The sequence below is a fragment of the Capra hircus genome, chromosome 18 (genome assembly GCF_001704415.2).
Source record: "Capra hircus breed San Clemente chromosome 18, ASM170441v1, whole genome shotgun sequence".
NCBI lineage: Eukaryota > Metazoa > Chordata > Mammalia > Artiodactyla > Bovidae > Capra > Capra hircus.
In genome coordinates this window covers 57,388,289-57,404,332 of record NC_030825.1, presented here as the reverse complement: position 1 = coordinate 57,404,332, position 16,044 = coordinate 57,388,289, and positions in this window count along the sequence as shown.

The window sequence follows — 16,044 nt, the reverse complement described above, 5'->3', positions numbered from 1 at the left end:
TTCGTATACTTATCAGCCACACCCCTGGAACAGTTGGTATAAACCCAAACTGAGAAAGAGGTAATTCAAGTTTATGTCCCAGGCTTGGATCATTATAAGCAGTTTTTCCATTTGCCCTGTTCTCTTCCCCTTGGCTGCCAGTACCCAAGAGGCTGATGTTCCTTGATTAAGACCATACAGGCAGGATTCTAAGCCTCTATTCTTATCTTCAAAAGAAAAGCACACTTCCCGCTTACTCCATTCCTATATTTACTCAAGTTTTTACATTCATTCATTGCTCATCCTATATATCCCTCCAGACTCATCTATCGCCTCCTCAATGGGCTCCCTGCTTCCATCCACAGCCTATTCCCTCCCTGGCAGCCAGAAGGATCCTGTTAAAGCTTCAAACAGATCTCATTCCCCACCCTGCTCAAAATTCTCCCAATATGGACTGAATGTTTGTGTCCCTCCCAAATGCATCTGTTGGGACTTCCCTGGTGGTCCAGTGACTTAGACTCCCTGCTCCCAAGGCAGGGGGCCCAGGTTCAATCCCTGATGAGGGAACTAGATACAAGCTGCTGCAACTCAGACCTGACACAGCTAAATAAATCAATAAAAATAAATACATATTTTTAAAGCTTCTGTTGAAGCCTTAACCCACAGTGAGACAATATTAGGAGGTGGGGTCTTTGGAGGTAATTGGGTTTAGCTGAGGTCATGAGGCTGAAGCCCCCAGGAAGGGATTGTTATCCCCATAAGAACAGGAAGAGAAACCAGAGCTCAAGTTCTCTCTGCTCTAGGACAGAGGGAGAAACTGTCATCTGCACGCCAGGAAAACAGCTCCTACTGGGGAAAGTATCTGCTGACACCTTGATCTTGGACTTTCCAGCCTCCAGACTGTGAGAAATAAATTCCTGTTGTCTGAGCCACCGAGTCTGTGGTATTTTTTTTATGGCAGCCTGAGCCAGCCAAGACACCGCCCCTGGCTCCTACCTCACTCAGAGGAAAGGCAAAGTGCTCACCATAAGGTCTATAAGGCATGCGTGACCCACCCCATCTCCCCTCTCACCCTGTTTCGGATCTTCCACTCTTTCCTGCACACACTCAGCTGCTGTCACGCTGATTTCTCAGCTGTTCATTGAAAATGCCAAGCATGTTCCCACCCCAGGGCCTTTGCACGTGCTGTGCCCACTGCCCAGAAAGCCTTCCCCTGGCATACCCTCCTGCCTCACTTCCTCATTTCCATCCAGATGTCTCCTTCATCACTGAGGCCTCCCCTGGCAAAATGATGGAAATTATCAGCAGCCCCCTTCAGCCTCATTCTCTTTTCTGCTTTATTTGCTTCTCCTTGGTGCATGAGGCCATCTAACAGTTCACGTGTTTTTGTTTGCCAGTTTGGTTTTATCTGACTGCGCTAGGTGTTCACTGCAGCACACAGCTTCTCTAGCTGTAGCGCACTGGCTCAGTGGCCCCACAGTATGTATCTGGGATCTTAATTCCCCAACCAGGGAAAGAACTTGCATCCCTTGCATTGGAAGGCAGATTTTTTTTTTTATTTTCAAGAGGTAAAATCCCAATTTATTATGCCAAGAAAATAAGACCAACAAGAATAGATACAAATGAAATGACAGGTAATGGCAAAAATAAAATGGAAATTGAGAATGTGGTGAATTGTGCTTTAAGTGTACAAATAAATGATAGTGAAGGCTTAAATACAATATCAAATTTATATTTTAAAAAAGATTTTTAACGACTGCCTGTAACTCCCAAATCAACGTTGCTAGTCCTCAACCCTCCCCTAACCACCACACTTATGTCCAGCTAGCTGGTAGACACTTCAGTCTACATGTCCCAAATATACCTCAAAGTCCTCTCCTCCCCACCAGCAAGTCCACTTCCCTTCTGATTCTCTTGATGACATCATCATGCTGTCTGTCACTCAAGTCAGAAACCTGACAATCCCAAGTCCTAATGTTTTCTCGTTTCCAATGTTCACACTATCACAAAATTCAGAATATTCTAGTTGTTCAAAATTTCTCTCTTTATTCCTGAATCTGGAAGGCAGATTCTTAAAGTTACACGTTTGAAGTGTTCATTTGATCTCTGGTCTGTCTCTCCCTTCAGAACATAACCTCTAGGGTTTGTGTCTGTGTCGGTCACTGTTATAGCCTCAGTGTCTAGAACAGTGCCTGTGTGTGTTGGCTCTGGGAATGAATGAATTCAACCAATATTTCTGCTGTGCTCCTAGGACAGGGGTGTAGGCTGGATTCTGGAGACCTACAGAGTTCAGATAAGGCTCCTGATCAGAGAGTTCAAGGTCTGGGCATGGGGAGGGCTGGACCCCTAAAGCGAAAGAGAAATTGATATCACAATACAGTCTGATAAAAACTGAGGGAAATGAGTTTGGCGGTTGGAGGGGCATAGAAAACCTTTTAAAATAAACAGTTACCTCTTCTTCAATGCTAAAACAAATCTCAACCATGGGCCATGGGCCAGCTGTCTGGAAGACAGCCTGGTCTATTCTTCGACGCATTATCTGTGCTTCCGCACAGTGACAACAGTATTGAGTCATTGCAACAAAGACCATATAGCTGGCAAAGCAAAAACTATATACTGACTGACCCTTTACAGAAAAAGTTTGCCAACCTCTGCCCTAAAAACTCACATTTAATATTTATATGCGTGGTTCCCTTCTCATGATTTGCTAGTAATCTTCACCTCAGTCTTTATGATGAATATCCCATTTTATAGACAAGGAAATGGGGGTTCAGAGAGGTGAGGTGATTTTCCCAAGCTCACACAGCAAATGAGGAAAGGGCAGAGCACAGAGTTCACTTGCTTTTGCGCCTTGTTTTTCCCCTTAATAACATATCTTGAAGAAGCTTCCATCCGCAATTGTGGGCATCTATAAACTTTGTTTATTTTATAGTCTTCTCCTGAGGTTTTCCTGACAGTCCCCTCCTGATGAACATTTAGGTCATTTCCTCTCTAATCTGCTAGGACGCATAGGGCTATGGTGAATATTCACATGCTTAGTTCCTCAAGCTCATGCGTGAGTGTTATCTGAAGGCTGAATTCATAGACTGGAGTCCCTGGTCAAAGGACACATGCCAGGTTGTGTCTTGGGCGTGGAGTTGAGTCCACTGGGCAAAGTGGGGAAGGAAAGAATGGGGCAGACATTCTGCGCAGAGGAACCTGCCCGGACAGGGGTCTGGAGGTGTGAGTCAAGCTATTCTTCAGCGCTCGAGTCTACACAGTAAAGGGCAGGAGATGCCAGGTGTCTCCGATGAAGGGCTGGGCTCCGTCCTGGGGGCCCTGGGGAGCCATGAGAGCAAAGGAGGGACTGGATTAACTCTGGGGCCCTGGAATGGGCTAGACGGTGAGACTGGGGCAGGGAGGGCAGGGAGGGGGCTAGGGGAGAGGACAGAGGCTGAGTCTTCCCAATCAGAATTTCTGAATAGATCAATGGGCCACCTCTCCTGCTGCTTCCAGCTCAAGTTTATGGGGGTGGTACTTGCATCCAGTAGTCACGTACAGATGTGAGAGCTGGACCATAAAGAAGGCTGAGTGCTGAAGAAATGATGCTTTCAAACTGTGGTGCTGGAGGAGACTCTTGAGAGTCCCTTGAGCAGCAAGGAGATCAAACCAATCAATCCTAAAGGAAATCAACCCTGAATGTTCATTGGAAGGACTGGTGCTGAAGCTGAAGCTCCAATACTTTGGCCAGCTAAGTTGAAGAACTGACACATTGGAAAAGACTGATGCTGGGAAAGATTGAGGGCAGGAGGAGAAGGGGACGACAAAGGAGGAGATGGTTGAATGGCATCACTGACTCAATGGACATGAGTTTGAGCAAACTCTGGGAGACAGTGAAGGCTAGGGAAGCCTGACGTGCTGCCATTCATGGGATCGCAGAGAATCAGACACAACTTAGTGACTGGAAAACATCAAATTGCATCTCAAGGGCAGAGGCCAGAGATGCAGCTAAATATCTTACAGTGCATGGGACGGCTCCCACAGGAAGAATCATCCAGACTCAAAAGTCAGTAGGACCTCAGATATTCTGATATTTATTAATAAACATAAGTTAATGCTACAGAAGCCTCATAGCTCAGGATGAAAGGTGGGGCCAGGGCCAGGTGATCTGAGTTCAGTTTCTGATCCCATTACTTAATCATTTGATTTTTGGGCAAGTCTAACCTGTAAACCTAAGTCTCTATCTGAAAACTGGGGGCAGTGGCTTACCTCCTTTACCAGGATGCTGTGAGGGGTAAATGAGTCATCATGTCTGAAATCTTAGCCCAGAGCTTGGGGCAGAGTCACCAATGTTGGTTGTGGTCTTGATTGAGCCCCAGCTGTATACCAGGTGCCCTGAGAATATGTGGTAACTCCCTTCAGCTTCAAATCAACCCTGTGAGTGCCACAGAACAGATGAGAAATTAAGGCAGAGAGAGGCAAAGGCTCCTGCCCAAGATCACACAGCAAGTATGCGGCTCCCCAAACAGAGGTGAAAGGACGGGGCAGGAAGGAAGGAAGAAGAAGAAAAAGTAAACGGAGAGAAAGGAGACCCATGGGAAGATGGAGATCCAGAGATGAAGGACAGAGACCCAGAGAGAGGGAAAGACAAAAAAGAGAGAAAAGCAGAGTGAGGGACCAAGCTGGAAGAAGAGGAGGGACCTGGAGGGTGTGGGCTGCTCTGGCCCCAGGAGCAGCCTCGGAGCCAAAGTCTGAACAGAAACGGGTAGCCGCCCCGTAGCACAGGGCGGGTGACAGAGCTGAGAGGAAGCTGGCCTGGAGGGTGTGACAGTATTTGGAGCCTGGAGTTTGTGGGTGTGAGGGTGCCCCACCCCATGGGTGTGAGAGTCACTGAACCAGGGGAGAAGTGCCCCAGGAGATGCCCCAGAGACGGGCGCTAGCTCTGCCTCGGGGTGACACCCAGGCACAGGTCAGGGTGTGTGTGTGCGTGTACTATGAATTCAGCAAATGGCATTGCTCATTATTTATTTTTATTTTTTAACTGAAGCATAGTTGATTTACAAATAATAAATAAAGCTCCTCTGTCCATGGAATTCTCCAGGCAAGAATGCTAGAATGGGTAGCCATTCCCTTCTCCAGGGAATCTTTCCGACCCAGGAGTCGAACCTGGCTTTCCTGCATTATAGGAGGATTCTTTACCATGTGAGCCGCCAGGGAAGCCCACTTTCTACTGTACTGCAAAGTAATTTAGTTTTGGACTATATAGTCCAGGGAATTCTCCAGGCCAGAATACTAGAGTGGGCAGCTGTTCCCTTCTCCAGGCCATCTCCCCAACCTAGGAATTGAACCCAGATCTCCCGCATTGCCCAACGCTTCTCATGATGTACTCTGCATATAAGTTAAATAAGCAGGGTGACAATATACAGCCTTGACGTACTCCTTTTCCTATTTGGAACCAGTCTGTTGTGGGCTCCAAAATCACTGCAGATGGTGATTGTAGCCATGAAATTAAAAGATGCTTACTCCTTGGAAGAAAAGTTATGACCAACCTAGATAGCATATTAAAAAGCAGAGACATTACTTTGCCAACAAAGGTCCGTCTAGTCAAGGCTATGGTTTTTCCAGTAGTCATGTATGGATGTGAGAGTTGGACTGTAAAGAAAGCTGGGCGCCAAAGAATTGACACTTTTGAACTGTGGTGTTGGAGAAGACTCTTGAGAGTCCTTTGGACTGCAAGAAGATCCAACCAGTCCATTCTAAAGGAGATCAGCCCTGGGTGTTCATTGGAAGGACTGATGCTGAAGCTGAAACTCCAATACTTTGGCCACCTCATGTGAAGTGTTGACTCATTGGAAAAGACTCTGATGCTGGGAGGGATTGGGGACAGGAGGAGAAGGGGACAACAGAGGATGAGATGGCTGGATGGCCTCACCGACTCGATGGACGTGAATCTGAGTGAACTCTGGGAGTTGGTGATGGACAGGGAGGCCTGGCGTGCTGTGATTCATGGGGTCGCAAAGAGTCGGACACGACTGAGCGACTGAACTGAACTGAAAGTAGTTAAGGGCTTGCCAGGTGGCTCAGTGGTAAAGAATCCACCTGCCAGTGTAGGAGATGCCGAAGACTCAGGTTCCATCCCTGGTTGGCCGAGATCCCCTGGAGAAGGAAACGGCAACCCACTCCAGTATTCTTGCTTTGGAAATCCCCTGGATAGAGGAGCCTGGCAGCCTACAGTCCACGGGGTCACAACGAGTCAGACACAACTGTAGCTTGCACGCAGGCACAGAGTAGTTAAATTCACAGAGACAAGTTAGAATATTGGATGCTGGGGGCTGCAGAGAAGAACGGAGTTAGAGCTTAATGGGTACCGAGTTCCAGTTTTGCCAGATGACAGATGTCCTGGGGACAGATGATGGCGATGGCTGCACAGGAACGCGGATGCACTAGAGGCCACCACATTGTACACTTGAAGGTGGTGAAAACAGCGGGTTGTGTTGTATGTCTCTCACTACCATGTTTTAACCACTTTTAATTGAAGTAGAATTAATTTACAATATTGTGTTAGTTTCAAGTGACTGAAACTAACCACAAAGTGATTCAATTATACATAAACATATATCCTTTTTTCAGGTTCTTTTCCATTGTAGGTTATTACAAGAAACTGAAGATAATTCCCTGTGCCATACAACCCGTCTTTGCTATTTCCTTACTGGATAAAGTATACACATGAATTTCAAAATTGTCATTTGCAGCTTCGTTGATGGCTATGAAATGAAACCCTTGTCCAGCGGGTCAAGAAAAAGAGTCCCGCCAGCCCCTCTGTCATAGGCCCGCCCTCCTCATTTCCCCATCATCACTTGATGATTTTCTCCTCCATGTATTGGCCCAGCAATCAGTCCAACCCTGATATTTGCTTTGGCCTCTTCTGAGCTTTCTGTCTATGGAATGGTAGGTGGTATCTTCTTTTGCGTGTGGCTTCCCTTGCCTGCCAAGCATGATACACACCTTGGAGCTAGTGTGCGTGTCTGGAAAGCATCTCAGTGTCTTGCAGCATTCCATCGGATGAATGCACCACAGTGGTTGTGTTGTTGTTGAACGATTCATACATTTATTAAGTCACACATACAACACAGACCGCTCCTATGGCTTACTGCATCAGCGAAGCTCATTAGTTAGTGTCAGTTGCTCAGGGTTGTCTGACTCTTCGACCCCATGGACTGTAGCTCTCCAGGCTCCTCCGTCCAAGGAATTCTCCAGACAAGAATACTAGAGTGGGTTGCCATGCCCTCCTCCAGGGGATCTTCCCCACCCAGGGATCGAACCCAGGTCTCCTTCATTGCAGGCGGATTCTTTACCATCTGAGCCACCCTCTGAGCATTAGCAAAAGCTCAATGTAAAAAGGCCCCACATTTCTGTGCCTGCCAATTTAAAAATTTATGTTCTAATGGTTGAAAGATCTAACCTTGTATTCTTGCTAATGAATAAGTGGTAGGGAGCTTCGCTAGCAGCAGCAGCAGGGGGTTGACACCAGAGGCCCAAATGAACATCATTAGGCAAGGTGTATGTCCACGTGGGGCTTGTGAAGAGGAAGGTCAGGAACAGTCCAAGTACAGAGTTGGCAATGGGGCAACACAGAGGTGTTAGCAAGGTTCATAGTTTAAGAATATTTTAAATATGTAAAAGACAATGTCGATGAAAAACTTATAAAAATTAAAAATGTTCATTAAAAACCAAAAAATATTTTTAAAAACCATAAAGCTGCAACACTTGTTTATTATACCTGGGTGCCTGCTAAGTCGCTTCAGTAGTGTCAGACTCTTTGCCACCCATGTGGACTGTAGCCCACCAGGCTCCTCTGTCCATGGGATTCTCCAGACAGGAATGCTGGAGCTTGTTGCTATGCCTGCCTCCAGGGATCTTCCCAACCCAGGGATCGAACCCACTTCTCCTGCATTGGCAGGCGGGTTCTTTACCAGGAGCACCACCTGGGAAGCCCCTTTTAACACCTAGTTACTGGGAAGGGAAGGAAAGCCCTGATTGGTTTGAAATGGAAAAAGGAATGCATTTCCACTAATCTACGAAAGAACACAGTGGGTTTACTCAGTGAGTCTCTTGTTGGAAGCCATTGGGCTGGTTTGGGGATCCTTACAGAGAATGGGGGCTGGGGGCATCCCTGTCTCCTTGGCAGCCGCGTGCACCCATTTCACACGCCGAGGAGGGGACGTGCAGACGGCCAGCCCTCTCGGATCCTGCCAAACTGTCTTCCAAAGGGCTTGTCCCAATTTCTCCTCCCAGGGCAGTGCTTGAGAACAGGCCACTGTTTCGGCCACCGCGCGGTGTGGACTGGGCAGTGGGGGCGGGGCACGGGCTGCAGACGGTGAGAAAACAGCCCCCCTGCCCCACCCCCACCCCGGGCGCTGGCACCGCCATCTCTCATTCCTCCTCCTCCTCCCCGCCGGCTCAAAGCCAAATCCCTCCCAGATCCTTTCCCTGGCATTCTTTCCCGCCTGCCTCGCGCCAACGCCAAACCAGGCCACTGGTGTTGCCCAGGGGAGCGGCTCATGGCCGGGACCCCGTTCTTGGCTGCCGGGTCCCACTCCTGCTTCTGTCTCTATTTAGTCGACCCAGCGCAAGTGGCCTGACCCTGCTAACCCTGAGTTTCCACCGCTATCACATGGAGATTTTTTTAAAAAGTGGCACGACCGTTAAATGTGCTAAATCATGCCTTCATTCAGGCAATACACCGTTTCATGTCGATTACTTTACAAGGTTCAGAGAGTACAGTAAATCCTCTGAAAATACTGGAGCGGTGGGCACCACTTTTTACATCACAATGGGTGCGTGGAGCATAACGTCTTTTCTTCATCATACAGTGCTGTGTTCCAGAGCCTGGATGCTGGAACCCGGCTGCCTGAGTTCAAATCCCAGTCCTCCCACTCTTTTTATTATTAGCCGTGCCTCCTTAGAAGAATTTACTTAGCCTCTCTACTCCGAAGTTTCCCTGTTTGTCAATGGAGGTCAAACTGTACCTGCCTGATTGAGTTGGTGTTGAGATGAAATGTAAGGCACTTAGGACGGTGCCTGATGCTTAGCAAGGACCCAGTAACTGTAAGGTGTTGTTCTGTGACCGAGTGGTTGTCATGAGAATGACTTGAATTAAGTACATGCTCAAGGGGAAATCAGATTTTGGTGGCAACTAGCAGGCTTCCCTAGTGGCTCAGTAGTAAAGAATCCACCTGCCAATGCAGGAGACATTGGTTTGATCCCTGGCTCAGGAAAATCCCCTGGAGAAGGACGTGGCAACCCACTCCAGTATTCTTGCCTGGAAAAATCCCATGGACAGAGGAGCCTGGAGGGCTACAGTCCATGGGGTTGCAAAAAAGTCAGACATGACTTAGCGGCTAAACAACTAGCAGTTTCGACCCCCATTTCCCTTGTGCCCCTGAGCCTACAGAAGTTTATGGCAACTTCTGATGTCCACACACACACCCATTTCACCATATGGCTGCCAGGGGTGGTTTTAAAATATACTCACACATTCTTTGACCCTCCTCCCTTCAAAAGGTGGAGACGAATTCCCCTTCCTTTGAATGTGAGCCAGACTCACTGGCTTGCTTCTAACAGATATGGTAGAAGCCATGGTGTGTGCCTTCAGAGACAAGGTCACGAAAGACATGGCTGCTTCCTCCTGGCTTTCTTCTGGAATGTTCACGCTAGGGAAAGCCAGCTGCTATAGGTTGTGGACCCTTGACAAGCCTGTGGAGAGACCCACACAGCAAGGACACAACACTTTCTGCCAAGAGCCAGTGCCAGCTTGCCAGTGAGCCATTCCAGAAGCAGACTCTCCAGCCCCAGCCTGGCCTTCGGATGACTGCAGCCCAGGCTGAACGTCACAAGACCCAGTGACAGAACCATCCACCTCCTAATACCTGACCCATAGAAACTGTGAGATAACAAACATTTATTGTTGTTTTCAGGCAGTGTGTTTGGGGGGTACTTTTTTTTTAAATTGGAAGATAATTGTTTTACGATGTCGTGTTGGTTCTATAAGTATACAAGGGTCCCTTCCCTCTTGAACCTCCCTCCCACCCCTCCCCCCATCCCAGCCCTCCAGGTTGTCACAGGGCACTAGGTTGAGCTCCCTGTGATATGTAGCAACTTCCCATCAGCTGTTTTACATACGGTAATGTATGTTTCAGTGCCACTCTCTCAATTCGTCCCATCCTCTCCTTCTGGGGGGTATTATGTTACACAGCTGTAGGTGACTATTACAGTATACCACCATAATGGCATGAGAGAACTTTCCTGACAGGCTTGTCTTCTCTCTGAGCCAGCCCTCGACTTTCAGGATAAGTTTTCTCAGCTGTCAGGTCCCTAAGTTTAAAGAAGGCTTCAAGCTGATCGTTCAAGCGCCTCACAAATATTCCAACCCTCAATCCTTCTGGACCCCTAAAAGATCATTCTTCCTCACTCTGGTAAAGTGTGATGTGGCCTTGTGACTCATTTGGCCAACAAGAAGGTGTCATTTGAGAGTGGAAGCATTTAAGAACTGTGGGTTCTCTTCTTTTTTCCCCTCTGCCAGAGCTCTGACCAGCCAACCAAAATGACATCACAAAAAAATAAGTTTGTGGTTTTAAGCCACTGAGATATTCAGGCTATTTGTTACGGAAGCATAATCCAGCCCACTCTGACTAATACAAGCATCTTACATGCCCCCTCACCCCTGCCATACTCAGAAGTCCCCATGCTCACATACAAATCTTGTTTTCTCTCTCTCACAACTCTCTCCCCTGCCCCAGTTCAAAAGGCCTCCCTTTTCCTTTCCATTTCTAATAACTTCAGACGCAGAAGATTAAGTAAATAATCTTCGGTTGGTAAAACGTATAAAAACAACCAGCTGTTAGATAGCACTTGCTATGTACTATTGTAAACTCTTTATATTGTTGTAGCTCAGTTGCCAAGTTGTGTCCGATTCTTTGGACCCCATGAACTGTAGCCTGCCAGGCTCCTCTGTCCTCCACTATCTCCCCGAGTTTGCTCAAATTCACGTCCATTGAGTCAGTGAAGCTCTCTAACCATCTCCTCCTCTGTCGCCTCCTTCTCCTTTTGCCTTCAGTCTTTCCCAACATCAGGGTCTTTTTCAATGAGTCTGCTCTTCACATCAGGTGCTCAGAGTATTGGAGCTTCAGTTTCCTCATCAGTCCTTCCAACGAATATTCAGGGTTGATTTCTTTTAGGATTGACTGGTTTGATCTCCTTGCAGTCCAAGGGACTCTCAAGAGTCTTCTCCAGCAACACAATTCAAAGGCATCCATTCTTCGACATTCAGCTTTCTCATATTTTATGTTTTTCATTCTTGGGAGAACCCTATAACTTCAGGACTCTTGTTATCCCATTTTATGGATGAGGCAGTTGAGGCACAGAGAGAATTGCCTAATTTCACTGAGGGCTCCCAATTATTAAGTGGCAGAGCTTAATTTTAACTAATTAATTAAAATGGGCAGTCTGACCCCAGAAGGACCCTTGACTGCCTGGTTCACACAAAAGCCAGTTTTATTTATTTCTTATTCATTGACTGCAGCTTGCCCTCACCACCTTCTCTCTTTTCCTTCCCAGCCAGAGTCACTATTTTATCATGTTTATTGTGGTTCGTTTCTTTGCAGGTGCTCTTACACATTGTGTATTTTTGTTTAGGACACATGCATTTTACATTTATATAAACAGCACTGGGTTGTTAACTATTTTTCACTCAGATGTATTCCTGGTGTGTGAGCACAGCCTAGTCGGTTGCTTCCCACCCACAGAACCCTCCGTTCTGGACACCCACAGACACCTCCTCCTCCCCAGCAATGAACACCAACTGGCCTTTGACGCACCCCGCCTCCCAGCAATAGAAACTCCACTGGGTTGAATATCTGTTTCCCTGATGGGCGAGTGTGAGAATGACTTCAGCCTCTTCGTTAAAACCAGTGGGATTGCCAGACTGACACCTGCAGATAATCAAGTTAACCAAGTTCTACCAAATGGCGCTTTAGCGTGGCTACATCATCAGAGAAACCAAACCTGTTCTGCTCCCTGATTCTTCCTGCCTCCTGCCTGGACCTGAGGCTTTGGGGCTTAGAAGTGGACGAATTTGCAGTTGTTTCCCCACCTTTGTTTTCCGTCCCCTTCTGACAACTCCTTTTCTTAGGGCAAATAGCCCCTTGCCTCCCTGCCTGCCTGAGGCATGGTAATAGGGAAAAAGGAAAGGACGGGGAAGATCAGATCTCGATTCACGTCTCAAAGTTTGGTCTGTACCGCATTAGCTGTAATTTTAAGTGGCTAATTCTGGGAAAGATAGGTGAGGGCGGCAGGAAGCCAAGAGTGAGATTTCTCAGGTGGAAAAGAGAATTTCACTGGGGTGAGAGCACCCTCTTGTGGTCCAATCTCCCCATTACACCTTGAGTCATTATTTTTCTTCCCACTCAGTTCAGTTCAGTGGCTCAGTCGTGTCCGACTCTTTGCCACCCCATGGACTGCAGCACGCCAGGACTCTCTGTCCATCACCAACTCCCAGAGTTTACTCAGACTCATGTCTACTGACTTGGTGAAGCCATCCAACCATCTCATCCTCTGTCATCCCCTTCTCCTCCTGCCCTCAATCTTTCCCAACATCAAGATCTTTTCAAATGAGTCAGCTCTTCGCATCAGGTGGCCAAACTATTGGAGTTTCAGCTTCAACATCAGTCCTTCCAATGAACACCCACGACTGATCTCCTTTAGGATGGACTGGTTGGATATCCTTGCAGTTCAAGAGACTCTCAAGAGTTTTCTCCAATGCCACAGTTCGAAAGCATCAATTCTTCAGCACTCAGCTTTCTTAATAGTCCAACTCTCACATCCATACATGACTACTGGAAAATCCATAGCCTTGACTAGATGGACCTTTGTTGGCAAAGTAATGTCTCTGCTTTTGAATATGCTGTCTGAAGAAAGCTGAGCGCCAAAGAATTGATGCTTTTGAACTGTGGTATTGGAGAAGACTCTTGAGAGTCCCTTGGACTGCAAGGAGATCCAACCAGTCCATCCTAAAGGAGATCAGTCGTGGGTGTTCATTGGAAGGACTGATGTTGAAGCTGAAACTCCAATAGTTTGGCCACCTGATGCGAAGAGCTGACTCATTTGAAAAGATCTTGATGTTGGGAAAGATTGAGGGCAGGAGGAGAAGGGGATGACAGAGGATGAGATGGTTGGATGGCATCACAGTCTCAGTGGACATGAGTTTGAGTAAACTCTGGGAGTTGATGATGGACAGGGAGGCCTAGCATGCTGCTGTCCATGGAGTCACAAAGGGCCAGACACGACTGAGCAACTGGACTGGACTGAACTGAACTGAACTGAAAGGTTTAAAAAGTCGGAATAATATTTGGTGACATGTGAAAACCATGCAATTCAAATTTCAGCATCTATAAATAAAGTTTTATTGGGACACAGACACATCTTTTCATTTCCATATTGTCTGTGGCTGCTTTCCTATTACAGTAGCAAGAGAACTATGGGTCACAAATCCGAAAATATCTACAACCTGGCCCTTTCAGGGTGTAGGCTGATCCCGAAAATAGAGGATAACAGAAGGAGACGTGCTTTACAGGCAGGAATAATGTGGGAGGCCTTCTCAGAGGAGGTGAAGCAGCAAAGTGTCACAAGGCATTTAGGAAAGTCCAAATATGGTTAACCCAATCAAACCAATGTTAAATATCCTGAGTGTGAATTTACTTTAGGTTTTCTAGATACCTTGTATAAGCAGAACTATGCAGTATGTATCTTTTGTGACCGGCTTTATTCCACTTAGCATAGTGACCACCAAGGTTTATCCGTGCTATCACATATATCAGAATTTCCTTCCTTTTTGGCTGAATAATATCCCGTTGCATGTGTATACCACATTTTGTTTACCCGTTTGTTAGTCGATGGGTTGCTTCCACATTTCAGTTTTTGTGAATAAGGGTGCTATGAAGATGGGTATACAAAGATCTTTTTCAGTCTCTGCTTTCAATTCTTTTGGGTAAATACCCAGAAGTCGAATTTCTGGGTCATAGAGTAGTTTTATTTTTAATTATTTGAGAAACATCCATACCGTTTTCCACTGCAGTGGTTCCATTTTACATTCCTAATGACAGTGTACAAGGGTTCCATTTCTCCACATCTTTACCAACACTTGTCATTTTCTGTTTTTTAGATGGTAGCCATCTTAATTGGTGTGAGGTGGTACTCATTGTGTTTTTTATTTTATTTTTTAGTTATTTCTTTTATTTATTTCTGTTTGGCTGTGCCAGGTCTTTGCTGCCGTACTCAGGCTCTCTTTAGTTCTGGAGAGTGGGGGCTGCTCTGTAGTTGTGGTACCTGGCCTTCTCATTGTGGTGGCTTCTCTTGTTGCAGAGCATAGGCTCTAGGGGTACACGGGCTTCAGGAGTTGCAACACGTGGGCTCAGCAGTTGCAGTTCACGGACTCTAGAGCACAGGCTCAGCATTTATGGTGCACCAGCTTCGCTGCTCCTTGGCACGTGGGATCTTCCTGGACCAGGGATCAAACTCGTGTCCCCTGCATGGGCAGGAGGATTCTTATCCACTGCACCACCAGGAAGGTCCTCTCACTGTGTTTTGATTTGCATTCTCCTAATGCTCAGCGACACTGAGCATCTTTTCAAGTGCTTATTTGCCATTCTTATATCTTCTTTGGAGAAATATCTATTCAAATCCTTTGTCCATTTTTAATTGAAACTAACATTTAATTAATCTCTACATGTTATATTTTCTTGAAGAGATCTCTAGTCTTTCCTATTCTTTTGTTTTCCTCTATTTCTTTGCATTGATCACTGAGGAAGGCTTTATCTCTCCTTGCTGTTCTTTGGGACTCCGCATTCAGATGGTATATCTTTCCTTTTCTCCTTTGCCTTTAGCGCCTCTTCTTTTCTCAGCTATTTTAAGGCCTCCTCAGACAACCATTTTGCCTTTTTGCATTTCTTTTTTGGGGGATGATCTTGGTCACTGCCTCCTGTACGATGTCACGAACCTCTGTTCGTAGTTCTTCAGGCCCTCTGTCTGTCATATGTAATCCCTTGAATCTATTTGTCCCTTCCACTGTATAATCGTAAGGGGTTTGATTTAGGTCATACCTGAATGGTCTAGTGGTTTTCCCTACTTTCTTCAATTTGTCAGAATTTTGCAATAAGGAGTTCGTGTTCTGAGCCACAGTCAGCTCCCAGTCTTGTTTTTGCTGACTGTATAAAGCTTCTCCATCTTTGGCTGCAAAGAATAGAAGCCCTCTGATTTCAGTATTGACCATCTGGTAATGTCCATGTGTGGAGCTGTCTCTTGTGTTGTTGGAAGAGGGTGCTTGTTATGACCCTCTTAAAGTTTGCAAAACTGTTAGCCTTTGCCCTACTTCATTCTGGAGAGAGAGACATACAGTGGATGTGAGTGTTAATAAGGTATATTCAAGTATTTATTGTACTGCTCCTGCAAATTTTCTCTAGGTTTGAAGATTAAAAAAAAAAAAAAAACAACAACCCAGGACAAAAACAAAGTACATTTTCCTCTTCTGTGGAGCCACTGAAATTTGTTGAATATTTATCAAGCACCTAGGGCGTGTCAGACGTTAGACAAGAGCAGTGAACACAACCCTGACCTTGGGGCACTAGCATACCAGGAGCTCATCATATATCACAAGGTTTATTTGCTTCTCAGCATTTAATGCTGTGTCAGGATCTTATTTACTAATCTGTAAACGAGGTTTTACATTGCTTTTTCCGGCCGCACCTCCTTCCACCTCTGCTAGAAGGAACACCGTGAACAGGAACTGTGTCCATCTCCTTCAGTCTGTCTCCAGGGCCCAGTACATAGTGGGCTTTCCACTGACATTTCTTTAACTGTAAACTATGTGAGTAGAGACTATCTCTGTCTCTGAGCTCCATCAGGAGCCTAGAACTGGGCCAGGCACATAGTAGGTGTTCAATAAATATCTGTTGAATGAAAGAATGTAAGTGCTGAAGAGAGCAAGGATCTCCTGCTTTTCTCAGCTGTAGTTTCTGGAAGAGCACCTGGCAC